We start from the raw sequence: 5,077 nt of genomic DNA on the forward strand, positions 1-5,077 counted from the left end.
GTCATACCATTGTCAGTCGACTAGAGCGGAGCACTACATACACCCCCTCTTAATACTAGACTTTGTCTCGAAGTCCTTGGAATAGGTAAGGAAAACAGTGACGCATCTCCTCGGTGTCCTCCCAAGTAGTTGAACTGGGACTATAATTGTACCACTGGACCTTAACCTAGTCCACTAATACTTGGTCCTCTAGTTGGTCCCAACTGAGAGGTGTTCTACAAGGTCTTCCGTATAAGAACGTAAATGGTGCGATCTTGATGGAACTCTGATAACTATTATTGTAAGTAAATTAAACGAGGGGTAAAAACTCCTCCCATATCTTTTGTTGGTCCATCACATACATCTGAAGCATGTCTTCGAGGATTTGATCAGTCCTCTCTATTTGCCCATCTGTCTCCAGGTGATAAGCAGTGCTGAAGTTCAACTGGGTTCCCAAAGCTTCTTGGAAACTGGTCCAAAATCTTCCTGTAAACACTGCTCCCCTATCAGATATGATCTTCCTAGGCACTCCATGCAATCTCATAATCTCATCAATAAAAAATATGGCTATTTTTGGTGCCTTATATGTAGTCTTAACTGGTATGAAATGGGCGCTCTTGGTCAACGTGTCCACCACTACAAATATGGAATCATGTCTTCTTGAGGTCATTGGTAGTCCCACAATGAAGTCCATTGATATAACTTCCCATTTAGATTTTGGTATCTCATGGGGTTGCAATAAACCTGCTGGATGTCTGTGTTTAGATTTTATTCTCTGACACTCTAAGCATCTTGCTACCAAGTTCACGATGTCCTTCGTCATCCCTTTCCAAAAGAAGAGTGGTTTCAGGTCCGCACTCATCTTCTTAACACCAGGGTGTGCCATGTATACTGTGCGATGTGCTTCATTTCAGATTAACTGGTGTATATCTTCATTCGGTGGTACATATATCCTTCCTCGAAATCGTAGTAGCCCATCATTATCAAGGGAGTATTCTTCATGTTTTGGGACACTCATTTAATCCTCCCTCAAACTTTTGTTAACCTCCTGATACCAGGTGTCTTTAAATTGTAAGTCAAGCAGTTTCTCCCTCAAATTTGTCTTTAAGGGAATCACTGAAAATATCCGTGGCCTCCTACTTAAAGCATCAACCACCCTATTTACCGTTCCTTTGATGTAAGTGATATCAAAATCATATTCACTAATTAGCTCAAATCATCACCTTTGTCTTGCATTTAAGTGATCTTGAGTGAATATGTGTTGTAGCGCACAATGGTCAGTCTTAAGATCAAACTTCCTTCCTAGAAGGTAGTGTCTCCAAATCTTTAGTGCATAAACAATTGCTACCATTTCTAGATCATGGGTTGCGTAGTTTTCTTCGTGGGTTCTAAGTTTCCTTGATGCATAAGCTATTACTCTTCCTTCTTGCATCAACACACAACCCAGCCCTTCCTTGGAGGCATCAGTGCAAACCAAAAATTCTTGTTCCATATTCGACACCTTCAAAATTGGTGTTGTCGTTAATAACACCTTTAACCTTTGGAATGCCTCTTCACATTTTTTTTTTTAAATTTTATTATTATATATATATATATATTTTATTTATTTTTATTATTTTATCATTTATTTTATTTTAATTTAATTTTTTTGTTTTGTTTTTTTGTTTTTGTTTTTGTTTTTGTTTTTGTTTTTTTGTTTTTTGTTTTTTGTTTTTTTTTTGTTTGTTTTTTGTTTTTTTTGTTTTTTTTATAATCCAAATGAATTTCTTGTTCTTTCTTTGGAGCTCGATAATGGGGCTTGCTATCTTCGAAACCCCTTTGACAAATCTATGATATTAGCTTAAAATGGTCAATTAGATATTAGACTTATGCATAGTTATTTTATCTTTTATACTTTATTTCACTTTACTGTATTTCTCAAACTATCCCACATTCATAAAGTGGATTGACTTGACTTGTTTATAATCTTATAAAAGAAAGCTTTCATTATGATACATAATATACCAAACTATTTCAAGTTGTCTTGGTCTTTTTGATTTAACAAGTTTACAAAAGATATATGGGGAGGCATCCCACCAATACTACTTTCATTTGGACTTCACATTTATACTAAATATGTTATCTTCACTTGAACATTCAAACATCTATGATATACTCTGACCTCGTTAGGCCAACTCTTCCAATTTATTTTCTTCCTTTGGGAACTCTTCCAATTTATTTTCTTCCTTTGGGTAAAATTCTCTGCCTCTTTCTCTTCATTGATAAAAATAAAAATAAAAAAAATTGACTACTTTTTGAAATTTATAGCCTCCATCTAACATTCCCCTCTTCTGGAAAAGGTGATTCCTCTACCTTTATAAGGTAACACCTATTTGCACATCTTCCTCTACGTTTATAAGGTAACACCTATTTGCACACCATACCTTTTATGTCCATTCCTTTGCATAATAATTTTCCAACCTTTAAAAATAAATGATAGTTCATCTTAAATATCAATTTCAAATTATTTACATATCAAAAATTTGTTCATCCTTGTCTTCATGAATAGCTCGAATGGACAATTTATCTTTTGAGTTTGGTAATAAGCTTACACCACATTTGAATTCTTCATATGCAATGTTAGTTCATCTTAAATAGAAATTTCAAATTATTTACATATCAAAAAAATTATTCAACTTTGTCTTCATGAATGGCTTGAATGGACAATTTATCTTTGAGTTTGATAATAAGATTTTACCACATTTGGATCTCCTTGTGGTCATTTCTAACTCTCTTTTACATATACTTTGACAAAAATACATGTATTTTAAACAAATATCACCTTTAAGGGGCCCTTTAATTTCTCATACTAAAAGGCATTTCCATTTTAATAATACAATTAAATAGATTCTCAAATCTCTATCTTCTATTGTAGCTAAAAATCCCTATATTAAAGTGTCTCTTAAGAAAAAGAAAAAAGAGAAAAAAAAAGAAGAAAAGAAAAAGAGTTGAGAGTTCATTAAGGTATTAAATCTTCTTCCATTGTTCCCTTCTTGAATACCTTCCTCCAACATATCTTTCATCTTTGTCTTGAATCGCATATCCCCAAATGCACGTGAACCAGATATGTCTCCACAAATTCGACCATTGGTAACCCAACCACCTGCTGCTTTTATACGTCGTATTTCATCAAGGGAAACTTTGCTATTTCCATATGGGCGATGAGAACTTGTAATCTCCATTGTCTTCCCTGAACGAGAAAGTACCACAAAAGAATCGCCAATATGCGAAACTATCAATCTGCCATCTCCTACAAACATAACAGTTGTTGTTGAGCCTGAGTCAACCTCATCATTTACTTCTTCAAGCCTGCTACACAGAGTGGGTTCATGATATCAGCTTCCTATCAGCTTCAAAAAAAATTTCCTTAATGCCTCCCTTGTAGCATCTAAGTCGTTGGACTCCAACAGTAAGCCATCTTGTAAAGCTATTGCACATTATTTGTACAATTCATCCTTCAAAAATTTAGCAGAAGAAAATCCAGCATGGCAGTCAAAGACTGCTGCGTAAGTGAAATTATTAAGCACGTTCACTCGTAAAATGATGGCATTTTCCATCTCTGTTCTGGCACCTTGAATTCCAACCCATCCCCATTTAATGTCTCCTTCTTTTGACGTGTCAAACGCTGAGAGGTCCACCTGTACAGGTCTCGCTGTTACTCCAGCCACCTGTACACCGCCTCATTTTCTGCATTCGACGGAACCTCTCAGAACTCTCCTCTGTACCTTGCATTTATTTACACAGTCTCCTGAACAATTTGGCATGAAGGCATTATAATAAACGAGGGTTGATAATTTCATTATCTCGATAATAAAAGAAGTTTCCCTATGTGAAGCTTGGTTTTTTTTTTTGTGGGTGTCTAAGGCTTCTAAAGAGTTTTTATTCATTGAATTACCTCCACGGTGGAATGTCCATAGGCTTTGTTCCCTTCCTCATTTTGATTCCTCCGTATTCAATTATTTGAAATTTGCAGTGCCTTCATTAATGTGCTCATCATTCAAGATATTCACAATCTAATTCTGCTAAACAGATTAGCGTAAGATGCAATAGCACATATATTTATGAGAATGATTGAGTACTTTGAGATATCCAAAAGGGTGATTTCATCCATTTAGAAACAGGTGATGGGAAATCAATCTGCTGCGAGCGGTTTTGATTTAATTTTCGTACGATGAGATATCTGGACCATTCTTTGAGCTGAGTGAAAGGCGGTTATGATTGGCTACTCGTATTCCCACTGACTGAGATGGCATTTCACATCGGAGTGACCGGAAAATCCATTTCTTCCATCAACTTGAGTTTTTTTTATTCTTAGAAAGGGATAAATAGGTTTTAACCCAAAAACGAGAAATGAGATTTGCCTGAGTTTTCCAGCTCCGTTGGATGTGTAAATAGGTTAATATCAGCATGATCTTTTATCTTCCGTTGACAGATCAATAAAAATTAAAGACATAAACTACACCTAACAAAGCATGTAGAGGATTTATGGGCACGTGGAAAATAATCTCCTGCCATCGGCAACAACGAATCTGTGACTCGCGTTTTAAAATCTACGTGGATGTGATTGTGAATCGAACTGCTGGCTCGAACCGCTTCAATCTTTCTCCCCGCATTTCGAACTTGTGACGTGATTCAATTCGTTGTTCTCACCTTCCGCGATCTTTGTAACAAATGTTTGTGTTTTTCCTACTGAGCTTGATGGTGAATTCACAAATGACACAAAAAAATGAATTTCAGCAATGGCATTGCCCATCAAAAGGGAAGCCCGGGTGAGGAATCCAACCAAAAAAACAATGTGAACACAAATTGATGCTTCATCCTCACAGAAGAAAAATACAGTTGAAACAATGAAAAGAGGAGGCAGTGTCTATAGTGTCACTGCCAAGGATGTCAAAACTCTCTGCAAGCAGGGTAGATTGAAAGAGGCGCTGCGGATCCTACATATTATGGAGCAGAGCGTGGATTCTTCTATTTATGTATGCCTGTTAGATGTCTGTATTAAAAATAAGGCCTTATCAGAGGGCAGGCAAATACAAACCTACATGAATAAGTTGGTCAA

At 36.1% G+C, this 5,077-nt stretch overlaps 1 pseudogene; it reads right to left on the bottom strand.

Moving 5' to 3' along the window:
- Positions 1-2,903: 2,903 nt before the first annotated feature.
- Positions 2,904-3,866, bottom strand: LOC149143897 (protein phosphatase 2C 57 pseudogene; annotated as a pseudogene).
- Positions 3,867-5,077: the final 1,211 nt, after the last annotated feature.

The sequence above is a fragment of the Pinus tabuliformis genome, chromosome X, assembly GCF_031772625.1.
Source record: "Pinus tabuliformis cultivar Carrire ecotype Pingquan chromosome X, CPIR1, whole genome shotgun sequence".
In the NCBI taxonomy this organism is placed as follows: domain Eukaryota; kingdom Viridiplantae; phylum Streptophyta; class Pinopsida; order Pinales; family Pinaceae; genus Pinus; species Pinus tabuliformis.